This window comes from Balaenoptera musculus, chromosome 16 (genome assembly GCF_009873245.2).
Source record: "Balaenoptera musculus isolate JJ_BM4_2016_0621 chromosome 16, mBalMus1.pri.v3, whole genome shotgun sequence".
Lineage (NCBI taxonomy): Eukaryota > Metazoa > Chordata > Mammalia > Artiodactyla > Balaenopteridae > Balaenoptera > Balaenoptera musculus.
Window position 1 is genome coordinate 35,992,577 of NC_045800.1, and position 12,073 is coordinate 36,004,649.

At 40.8% G+C, this 12,073-nt stretch overlaps 1 long non-coding RNA gene across 1 annotated transcript; it reads left to right on the plus strand.

The window, feature by feature from the left end:
* The first annotated feature begins 3,886 nt into the window (after window positions 1-3,886).
* LOC118882528 lies at window positions 3,887-10,613 on the plus strand. The gene is made up of 3 exons (XR_005016789.1): window positions 3,887-3,968; window positions 9,899-9,979; window positions 10,536-10,613. It is a non-coding gene; the product is annotated as an uncharacterized LOC118882528 (long non-coding RNA).
* The last annotated feature ends 1,460 nt before the right edge of the window (window positions 10,614-12,073 follow it).

The following is a 12,073-nucleotide window of genomic DNA, read 5'->3' on the forward strand; positions in this document are numbered from 1 at the left end:
TGAAAATGACTATACTACCTAAAGCAATCTACAGATTCAATGCAATCCCTATCAAACTACCATTGGCATTTTTCACAGAAATAGAACAAAAAATCTCACAATTTGTATGGAAACACAAAAGACCCTGAATAGCCTAAGCAATCCTGAGAAAGAAAAATGGAGCTGGAGGAATCAGGCTCCCCGACTTTAGACTATACTAGAAACCTACAGTCATCAAGACAGTATGGTGCTGGCACAAAAACAGAAATATAGATCAATGGAACAGGAAAGAAAGCCCAGAGATAAAGCCACGCACCTATGGTCAACTTATCTATGACAAAGGAGGTAAAGATATACAATGGAGAAAAGACAGTCTCTTCAATAAGTTGTGGTGGGAAAACTGGACAGCTACCTGTAAAAGAATGAAATTAGAATATTCCCTAACACCATACAGAAAAATAAACTCAAATTGGATTATAGACCTAAATGTAAGGCCAGCACTTTAAAACTCTTCGAGGAAAACATAGGCAGAACTCTCTATGTCATAAATCACAGCAAGATCTTTTTGACCCACCTCCTACAGAAATGGAAATAAAAACAAAAATAAACAAATGAGATCTAATGAAACTTAAAAGCTTTTGCACAGCAAAGGAAACTATAAACAAGAGGAAAAGACAACCCTCAGACTGGAGAAAATATTTGCAAATGAAGCAAGTGACAAAGGATTAATCTCCAAAATTTACAAGCCGCTCATGCAGCTCAATATCAAAAAAACAAACAACCCAATCCAAAAATTGGCAGAAGACCTAAATAGACATTTCTCCAAAGAAGATACACAGATTGCCAACAAACACATGAAAGAATGCTCAACATCATTAATCATTAGAGAAATGCAAATCAAAACTACAATGAGGTATCACCTCACACAGGTCAGAATGGCCATCATCAAAAAATCTACAAACAATAAATGCTGGAGAGGGTGTGGAGAAAAGGGAACCCTCTTGCACTGTTGGTGGGAATGTACATTGATACAGCCACCATGGAGAACAGTATGGAGGTCCTTTAAAAAACTAAAAATAGAACTACCATATGACCCAGGAATATCACTACTGGGCATATACCCTGAGAAAACCGTAATTCAAAAGGAGTCATGTACCACAGTGTTCATTGCAGCTGTATTTACAATAGCCAGGGCATGGAAGCAACCTAAGTGTCCATTGACAGAGGAATGGATGAAGAAGATGTGGCACATATATACAATGGAATATTACTCAGCCATAAAAAAACCAAAATTGAGTTATTTGTAGTAGGGTGGATGGACCTAGAGACTGTCATACAGAGTGAAGTAAGTCAGAAAGAGAAAAATAAATACCTTATGCTAACACATATATATGCAATCTAAGAAAAAAAAAAAGGTTCTGAAGAACCTAGGGGCAGGACAGGAATAAAGACACAGACGTAGAGAATGGACTTAGGACACGGGGAGGGGAAGGGTAAGCTGGGATGAAATAAGAGAGTGGCATGGACTTATATATACTACCAAACGTAAAATAGATAGCTAGTGGGAAGCAGCCGCACAGTACAGGGAGATTATCTTGGTGCTTTGTGTCCACCTAGAGGGTGGGATAGGGAGTGTGGGAGGGAGACGCAAGAGGGAGGAGATATGGGGATATATGTATATGTTAGCTGATTCACTTTGTTGTAAAGCTGAAACTAACACACCATTGTAAAGCAAGTATACTCCAATAAAGATGTTAAAAAAAAAGAATAAGGAAATATTACAGAATTACAGCACCAAAGCAAGCCAACAAAGGTGCAGTGCAAACATTTTCTATAAACAACGTAGTCAACCAAATATTTACTGAACACTCACTTCATACAAGGCACTTCTGCTAAATGTCTTGAAGGTGCTCACTGAGGAATGAGACTTGGCTCCTGTGTTTTCACAAAATACTTAAGAAAACAAAGCACCGTACGTGAACAGTTAAGTAATAAGAAGGAATTACGTACTGAGACTTTGTTTATACAAAGCAATACAGAGAAAATATACATTAGGATTGCTTCTAAACAATGCTTGGTAAGTAATTATAAGTGGAAGGACTGAGCAATAGGAAAAGATCCTTCAGCTGGATTCAGTCCAGCTGAGTATGTATCTCACTGAACATCAGCATCACAGCTATTCATTCCCATGGTAACTGGAAAGTCTAGGGGACTAATTACAGTAATACTCATCAAGGTAATTCGAAGAATAATAGCACAGGCTGAGGCTATATTTCAGACACAGGCAATACACTTTGCTAGTATCATCTCATTTAAATCTCACAACAACCCTAAGAGGTAGCGACTACCCTGAGGTTCGGAGTGGGTAAATGGTCTCACATCAGGTAAGTGGAAAGAGCTGGGACTTGGACCCAGGTCTGCTTGGCTATGGCTTATGCTTCAAAATCAGGATGGGAAGGTGCCTCATCTCTTAGCACCTCCTTCCAAGAGGAAAGAACGAAGAAAGACTTCATGAAGAGAAGCAAGAATCTATAGGAAAGAGAAATTCACAATTGGAAAGTAAATCACTTAAGCCAGTATACAGATTAAAAAAAAAAAAAAGGAATGAAAAAAGGCTTAAACTGAGTTATATGAAAGAGCAGGCTGGCTGGGGATGGAGGAAGCAGCATAAATTCTCTCCGTTACTTAGAAACTTAGGGGGAGAAAAAAGAGCCTGTGGGCTGCCACAACAGATTGCTAGCCAGTCAACTTTTCATCCCCAAATGCTTCTGAATATGGGGCTGTCATGTGTCACATAAAGTGGATACAGAAAGGAACATGGAGGGTTGTTATTCTTGACCCTTGTTGGGAGAGTGTATGTAAGAGTAGTCTAAGTTAAAAGATGCACTCACAAATTTAAGAAAGAATTCAGAAAACCGAGACTTTATAGTTTCTAAACAATGAACAACACTCTTCCTTGGGCATCCATTATCCTTCTAGCAGAATGTCTTAGGAACCCCTGGGGGCAGTGGTGTGCTGCAGTTGACTCCTACAAGCTTGTGAGAGATGGTTGTTAAATTTGCGGGAACTTCCCACAGAGGTTGAGATTCATTGGTGGTTCGCGGTATTTTACACTGTGGAAATCCGTAAATATTATAAATCCCCCAGAGAGCTGGTTATTAAGTGTTTTCCAGCACACCACTGCCTAGAAGCACCAAGAGTTTTAATTAGCACCCCTTCATCTAGAGTCCTCAGTGGACCTAATGTAGTGAAAACTGGGGGTTGAGTGAGTGTAGGGAAGGAGGATGGGGAATATAGAAAAAGAGAACAAGTGATACACGTGCTACAGGTTGTGTTTCCCGCACCTGGCTGCATCTGAGAATCACCTGGGGAACTTTTAAGAGATAAAGACCTCTAGATCCAATGATGAATCTAGCACATCTGACACCTGGAGCAGATAAAAATCTCCCTCCTCTATGTGACAAAATTATTTAAATAGTAGTTATGTAATCAACAATAACTGATTATGTTATATAACATATATAAAAGTCATATTATATGTAATATATGTTATACATAATGTATATATAATAAAGTTAAAAATAATGTTATATATAAAATAACATTATTTTCTTGACTCATTTTTATTTATAGTTAATTAGAAATAACAACTTTCAATTTTAAAATATTATTCAATAGAATAGTTTCACGTACAGAATAAAATTTTCCCATTCCAAAATAGCATGTTGTACTTCATAATTTACACTCTATTTCACCATTTCAAATTTGAAATACAAATAAAAACTCCAGATGATTACACAGAATGGCAAATTTGATGTAATTCAGGTTCTTTTCCTTTGTCTTAACTCAGGCTATTATCATGAGTGATTCTTATTTATTTTGAATAAATGCAGGTAAATGTACTATAGGTGCTGGAGACATGAACTGAACCCAAAGCAAGCCTCGGACTCCAACCGTTAAAAATCTTCTCTGGGAATGAGCATGTGTAGGTGAGACTGTGTGTTGGGGGCTGACTGTATCACTGGGAGTTCAGTAAATTAATGTGCATGCCGAATACGACATTTACTAAAGGGTAAGTAATAAAAATGTGCAGTTTGAAGCTTGAGTAAATATTACTTAAACTCAACAGCAAGTGCTTAGAACGTAGACCAAGAAAAGGTTTCGGAGGAGAGGTATTTTCTCACTGACGTTGTTTGGAGCTGTCAGCACATGGTGGTAATCAAAAGCAGGCTGACTTTTTGTTGGTTCTATTATCGTTCTTTAATTCTCTAAAGACAATGCTCCCCACTCACCTTCTACACCTGGGTGTACCGCTCCCGACACCCAGCCCCTGGTGCATCCCTGCCTAGATCCCACCTCGAACCAAAATATTTGGAATCTCTTGGGAGGATGGCCCAGGAGTCTATATTTGTAAAAAGCTCTCGCATGTGATTCTGATGTTCAGCCAGGTTTGGGAACCACAGAGACAGAAATATCTACGACTCAAAGTCAAGGGAGGAGGTTGGGATATCTGAGGAGCTGATCAAGTCTCCAACTTCTAGAAACCCCTCCCCAGGTGCAGTGGGGGAAGATGAATGACCACTGAGAGCAAGCATGTTTAAAGAACCTCCAAGGGCAACTGTAGAAAGTTCTTCCACTGTGTCATGAAAGACACTTAAAGACATTTACATGTTAAAAATGAGAAAACATACCTTTTTATTAAATGATAGATTAGGAGGAGAGTTTTTTTTTACCACTGCATTTCTTTATAGCAATTTTTTTTTTCAACTGTTCATCTTCCTTTTTTGTCCCTTTGTTCCTTCCCTTGATTATCTCCAAAAAGCCAATTCACAAAAAGTCAGAATAATTAAAAAAAACCAGGGGCTTCCCTGGTGGCGCAGTGGTTGAGAGTCTGCCTGCCAATGCAGGGGACACGGGTTCGAGCCCTGGTCTGGGAAGATCCTACATGCCACGGAGCAACTGGGCCCGTGAAACACAACTACTGAGCCTGCGCGTCTGGAGCCTGTGCTCCGCAACAAGAGAGGCCACGATAGTGAGAGGCCCGCACACCGCGATGAAGAGTGGCCCCCGCTCGCCGCAACTAGAGAAAGCCCTCGCACAGAAACGGAGACCCAACACAGCCAAAAATAAATAAATAAATAAATAAAATAATTTTTTAAAAAAACAAAAAACAAAACACTTTATTAAAAAAAACAAAAAAAAACCCCAAACCCTTGTTACATGTTACTTTTCCGCTCAGATACCTTCAATGGGCTCCCTACTTCACTCAGAGTAAAAGTCAGAATCTGACTATAGCTACAAAGCCTTATACAGTGTGTCCCTCCCCCCATTCCACCACCACTGTCTTTTCTGATTGAGTCTCCTCACTCACTCCATTCCAGTTACATTAGCCTCTTGCTGTTCTTCACACTCACTAGGCACTACTACCCCAGGGCCTTTGCACTGGCTGTTCCCTCTGCCTGCAACACTCTTCCCTCGGGAATCCACGTGGTTCCCTCTCTTACCTCCTTCCTGTCTGTGTTCAAATCTCTCACCTGATATAAAAGAGCTTTATTTTTCTCGATTGCACCTAACATCATATGACATACCATATATTTTACTTGTTTATTTTCTGTCTCCTCTACTATGTTTTTGAAGGCAGGATTTTTTATCCATGTTTAGTGCTGTATCTCCAGTGCCTAGACTCTGCCTTGTACATAGGTGGTACTTCATAAATATTTGTTGAATGAATGAATCAAAAAAATGCACATGATCAAAAATCAAATAATAACAATAATAACATAAAAAAATTTCCTTTGCCCCAACCTTTCTTATACAGTCACAGTTCCAGAGGTAACCACTTAGAACTTTTAAAGCTATACTTTCTGTTTACCCCTAGATCTCTAAATACATCCTTCTACTTTCATGATCTATTGGCCCCCTGCTAGGATAAAGCTGGATTTGATTCATTTTACTTTCTCAGTCCATGTATTTATCTACTACAATGTAGTTACTATTTTTAGTTCTTTCTTCATCTATGTATCTATCACAGTGCAGTTACTCTATTTTTACCTCTTTTATTGCTTATTCATGTAACTTCCTTATATGCCACCACATTTCTCCTCAACTCTGACACAGTGTCTTTTGTCTCCACAGTTCCTCACATGGGGATATTAGCCCCTTCTTCTTTCCTTCCACACTCCTTCTCCTGTCCTCCTCCCAATTTTCATTTTCTTTCCTGAGGCATTAGTTCTCATCACCATAGTATGACTTGAATTTCATGTCTCATAATTGAAATCTTCAAAAGGATCTCTAAGACAGTGTGTCCAGTTTTAACAGACATTTCACTTCCCCTAGTCTCCATTTGAAATTTGGACAGAAATCGTGTGGGGCAAGGCTGGAGTTTTGCCAGGAGAGGGGAGAGGCGAGGCGACTCTTTGGGAAGCTTGCCAGGGCAGCCCTGTGGTGGATGCACCAGGCTTTAGGGCTGGCCTCAGCTGTCCATGCTCTGCCACCTGATTCTCAACAACCGGAGTAGAGGATGTGCCTCTCGGCAGGGGTGGGGGGGACTCAGGTTAACCAAGTTCCCAAGACTGATGTACCAATGCCTGTCTTTCCAATGGGAAATGTAACTGTTAGGCCAAAAGGGGTGTGCATATTGACAAGATTAACGTACTCTCTCCCAGTAGACAGACATATGTAAGAAACCAAATTAAGGTAGCTTGGTGATTGGATTCAAAACAAGGAGTTAGATGAAATAGGTGTTTAATCTCCATGGATGTAGATAGCTGATCAACCCTCTCTCAAGGGAGAACAGGTTCTGCCAATGAAACTATAGCTCCTCAAGGTCTGTTGTGTGAGGGCAACAAACACCTCCTTTATTGGTGTCTGTTGATTCCTTTCTGTCCCCACCTCTGATTAATCCCCTTTGACCATCATGTATTTAAAATTTTTCCATAATTATTATTAAAATCAAGGCTAACTGTCTGCAAGCCATTCTCTCTAAGGTAAGTTAGCACATTTCTGATTAAAATAATTCTCTGAGAGCCATCTTATTTTCCTCACTCCCAAATTCACAGCCAGTCACATCACTCTTTCCTTCAGGTAAAAAGAGAATGTGTATTTTCTATTGATGAAAGGCACCTGGAAATTCAGTATCTCATAAATATAGCAAAGTGTCTTTCTGTAGTAAGCACATTTCTGAAATAGATGGAGGCATTTCTGCGACGTCCAGAAGACTGGTTGGATGTCAGACCAGGTTCATGCTGGGACTGAACATGTTTATAGCTGCTGCAGCTTAATGACTTACCACCAGATGGTCTATCAGATCTTAAATGGAACTGAACAAGGAATATTAGAATTAATCAACCATGTACAGGGCTTAGGGTTTCGTTCTACTTGTTTACCATTGTATAGAATATATAATGATGTCGTTTACGATACAGCAAGATGGAAGGAAGGGAGGGAGGAATTAGATAAGTAAATCTAAAGTGAAGAAATTTAAATACATTCATTCATGTACTGAACATTTAATTAATATTTATTGAGCATCTACTATTTGCCAGGACCTGTACTAAATCCTGGGGACAAAATAAATGATGAATAAGGCAGATTACAATATCTGACCTCATGGAGCTAACAATCCTGAGGACAAGATAAAATTAAATTAAATTTGTGCCAATAATGACACAAATAAGGGCTTCCCTGGTGGCGCAGTAGTTAAGAATCCGCCCACCAATGCAGAGGACATGGGTTCGAGCCCTGGTCCAGGAATATCCCACATGCCGCGGAACAACTAAGCCCCTATGCCACAACTACTGAGCCTGCGCTCTAGAGCCCGTGAGCCACAACTACTGAGCCCGTGTGCCACAACTACTGAAGCCTGCGTGCCTAGAGCCCGTGCGCTGCAACAAGAGAAGCCACCGCAATGAGAAGCCTGCGCACTGCAACGAAGAGTAGCCCCCGCTCACCGCAACTAGAGAAAGCCCCCACGCAGCATCGAAGACCAAGCAGCCAAAAAAATAATAATAATAATGATGACAAAATTAGGTAATTATAACTGGGAAATGTGCTATAAAAGAGAAGAATGGGATGCTATGATAACATGAAAGAGGAAGAACTGATCTAATCTGGGAGAATTGGGATGGATTAGAGATGACATTCCCGAGGCAGTGGTGTGTAAGTTGAGATCCGAAGGATGTGCATAAGCTAACTTAGCAAGAGATTGGGAAGAGTGTTTCATGTAGGGGGAACAGCATGTGCAAAGACTCAGAGGCAGGAAGGAGCATAGCACATTGACAGAACTGCAAGGCCAGTATTGGTAAAGGGTAGCCATCCAGAGACTTAGATGGATGAGATGAGCACTGGAAAACGAATCATAACATCTCCAGATGGTAACCATTATACCACTTATTAGATGGAGGAGTTATTGTTTAGTTCATGTGTGTAGAATTTAGTTACCTTTTCAACAAGGAAAAAGGCAATATTCTAGTCCATGGGATGGTAAAGCTTTCAGGTAAACTAATAATTCTGATAGCTAGAACTTCATCTATTCCATCTCATATAATTTTAATACCTTTGAATTAAATATTTCTGCTGCAAACCAGAGTGCCTAAATTCTTCTTGGTGGATGAATGTCAGTTAGAGAATCAGGTCGTCCTTGTTAAGAAGTGCTTTCTTCCTCTACTCTGTCTATGTCCCTTGGAATTCTTCCCAGTCATCATGGCCATCCTATTAGTTCGAGTTTGCCTTAGAAGGATGTGCATCATTTGTGATTAAAAGAACAAAGGAAACAAAGTTTAGATTCCCAAACCACTGGTGGTGTCATTGGATTTTCTTTCCTTTATTCTTGTTTTCAGTTAAATAATATCATGCCCAATTCAGTTTATTTTCCGACCCACCCGTATCCTTTTTGCTCCAATTCTTCCTGTGTCAAATCTCCTTAGACTGACCCATGTACTCTTTCCAATTTCAATTTTCATTGTTCTTATCCTTCCATAAGAATAGGTAAGGGTCTGTTTCATGCAATTGTGTCTAGTTGTATCTATATGTGAATTCTTGAGGTATGAGGGTGTATAATCATGTGCAAATATAAAACCGTTTCCGTTACGTAGGTGTCCATACATGTGCCAACAAATGTACATGTGTGTAAATGTCCTGTGATTATAACACTGTAGGGCTGTGCTGTCCAATTTGGGTAGCCACTAGCCACATTTGCCTATTTAAATTAACTAAAATTAAAAATTCGGTACCTCTGTTAAATTAGCCACATTTTAAGTGCTCAATAGCCACATGAGGCTAGTGGCTACCATATTGAATGGAGCAGATATACAGCATTCCAATCATCACCAAAATAGCCACACTATTGGATAGTGCAGCTGCAGGGGGATTTTTTGCCCTTGTATGCAGCTCAGATTCCTTAATATAGCTTCAAAACCCAGACCTGGCCCTTCCTGACCTCTGTCACTGTCTTAGTCCATACCTCCCCTCAAGCACTATTCTCCAGGCATGCTGAACTTCTTTTAGTTCCTTGAGTATTCTTTGCTCTCCTTACCAGGCTTCCAACATACTTTCCCTCCCTGCTAAAATACCCTTTCTAGCATCACCAATTTCAACTTCAATGTCACTTCCTCAGGCAGTTTTCTGTGATTGTGAGGCTTTGCAGTGTGCACCCTATTCTTGCCCTATATTGAAGGTAATACTTAAAAAAACCTCTTGCTTTTAAAATTACACCTCATTCCCTGATGGAGTATAGGTTCTGTGAGGCCAGGGATGTGTCACTGTGTCTATCCTGCTTACCTTCTGCCACGCTGGCCACGCAGCTGGCACTTAGTGAATATGTGTTCAATAAATAAGGGTCTGATTTGTGCACAGCCTTGAAGATGGGAGTATAAGTGACCACATCTGAAACTACAATGTATGTTGGGGCAACTCTGTTTAGGCAACACCGATACCAGGATGCAGCCAGTGTGCGTGAGAAGCAGACGTGAGCAGAGAGGGTGAGAAAGAGGAAGATGAGAAGGTGAGGAATCAGAGTGAGAGAGAAAGAACAGAATTCCCTGGGAAGCAGGACAGAGAGTCTCAGTCGTCACTCCTGATGTGTCTCTTCGTTATCTGGGGAGGAGGGGATGGGAGTTAGGAGTCAGAATCCACACCGAGGACCCGCACGCAGAGCCTGTCTGAGTAACTCCCATCAAGGTATGCCCTCTGCAGTCCTGCCCAGGGGAGGTGAGAGCTGGTAGCATGATTCACACAGGAGTTTTAGTTTTTACACTTCACTCTCTCACAAACATTTAAGCAGATCCCCAAACCTAGTTCTTAGAAATTCATTAAAATCTCCTGTCCTCTTCTATTTTTAGGACCCTTAAATTCTTTGCAGTTTTTTTTTTTCTGCCCTGTCTCTGTTGCCCTGGTCCCTGGGTCCCCTCTCTTCTCTCTCCACGTGTAGCTCTACAAAGGCTCCAGAGGAGTCCCACTCACCCCCAAGTCCCACAAAGCACCCTAAGGAAGGAGGCTTGTGTTCTTTACTAATGGCTTTTCTCATGAGAGTCGGATTTTTTTCCCCATTTTTTTCACAGAAAGTGAGGGAGAATTAAGGAGCTGAGTGGACAAAGGTGGAGAGAGAATGCTGTGATCTCCCAAACATTCATAATTTTTATCCCATCACATGTAAATTGAAGTGTCTAAATTAAACTCCAGGGACTTCCTTGGTGGCACAGTGGTTAAGAATCTGCCTGCCAATGCAGGGGACATGGCTTCGAGCCCTGGTCTGGGAAGATCCCACATGCCATGGAGCAACTAAGCCCGTGCACCACAACTACAGAGCCTGCGCTCTAGAGCCCATGAGCCACAACTACTGAAGCCCATGCACCTAGAGCCTGTACTCTGCAACAAAGAGAAGCCACTGCAATGAGAAGCCCGCACACCGCAATGAAGAGTAGCCCTCACTGGCCAGAACTAGAGAAAAGCCTCCATGTAGCAACGAAGAACCAACACAGCCAAATAAATAAATGAATAAATAAAAAATTTAAAAAATAAATAAACTCCATAGAGTTCATCTATGGAATGGCTTTAGTTCCAATGTTCTTTAAAAAAAAATTGAGCTAAAGGATTGTCTTCAGACATTAAGGGGCTAGTTTAAGCAAGTATACACAATTTTTTTCTTATTCTTCCTGTGCTCTGACAGTATAGAGTAAATAATGAGACTTATAAAATTGGTTCCCTTCCAGGGTGCAAGCCAGTCCCTGTAAAATGGATGAAATACCATTTTATATCAACAAATTAAGGGGAAGACAGTGCCTCATACGATGCCTGGCACACAGCAGGGCTCTATGAGGGAATTCAGCACAAGGTAGAATCCAGAGCAGTGGTTCTCAAGCCTACTGCACAGAGGAAGCATGTGGGGCACTTGAAAAAATATCATTCTCTTGTTCCCAGCCACAGAAACTCTGATGTAATTGGTCTTAGGTATGGCCAGGGCACTGGCATTTTTAAAAGCCCACCAGTGGTTTCTACTGCACAGCCAAGGTTTAGAAACATACCCTGGTCTAGAGGGAAACTATGGGTCCTTCTCTCCTATTTTCCTTCAGATTTTTACAAGGATGCCGTCTTTGGCTCAGCCATGGGGTTGGAACGTCTGGAGCTAATTGGTTTGAGATAAAAATTTCACTATGGAATTTTTCTACTAGATGTGGTCTGCTAGATGTTTACAAAGTGGTGTGTGCGTGTGTGTGTGTGTATACGTGTGCACATTGAAATTTCTTCTAAGCCCTTTGAAGTTCCATGTCCTCCACAGGGTCCCCATGCTTAGAAATTTGGGAGCTTTCTCTCAAGTAATGTTATCGTTTTACATCCAAATCCAAAGTCAAAGTAGCAATAATTATTAGCATAAATCAGCAAGCAAAATACGGCAACCAGTACAGAAAGGTTGGCCTGATAGTCCTCAGTGATACCTTTATTTTCATATATCTGCTGGGTTCAAGATTAGTTTATTAATTCTGCAGCAGGTTAAGGGAATAGAAACAGCTGGTAATCATTTATTCATTTATATTTTCATTCAACAGCCATCTGCTGAATGTCTTCTACGTGCCAAATCTTAGGGTTGGGGACACAATGG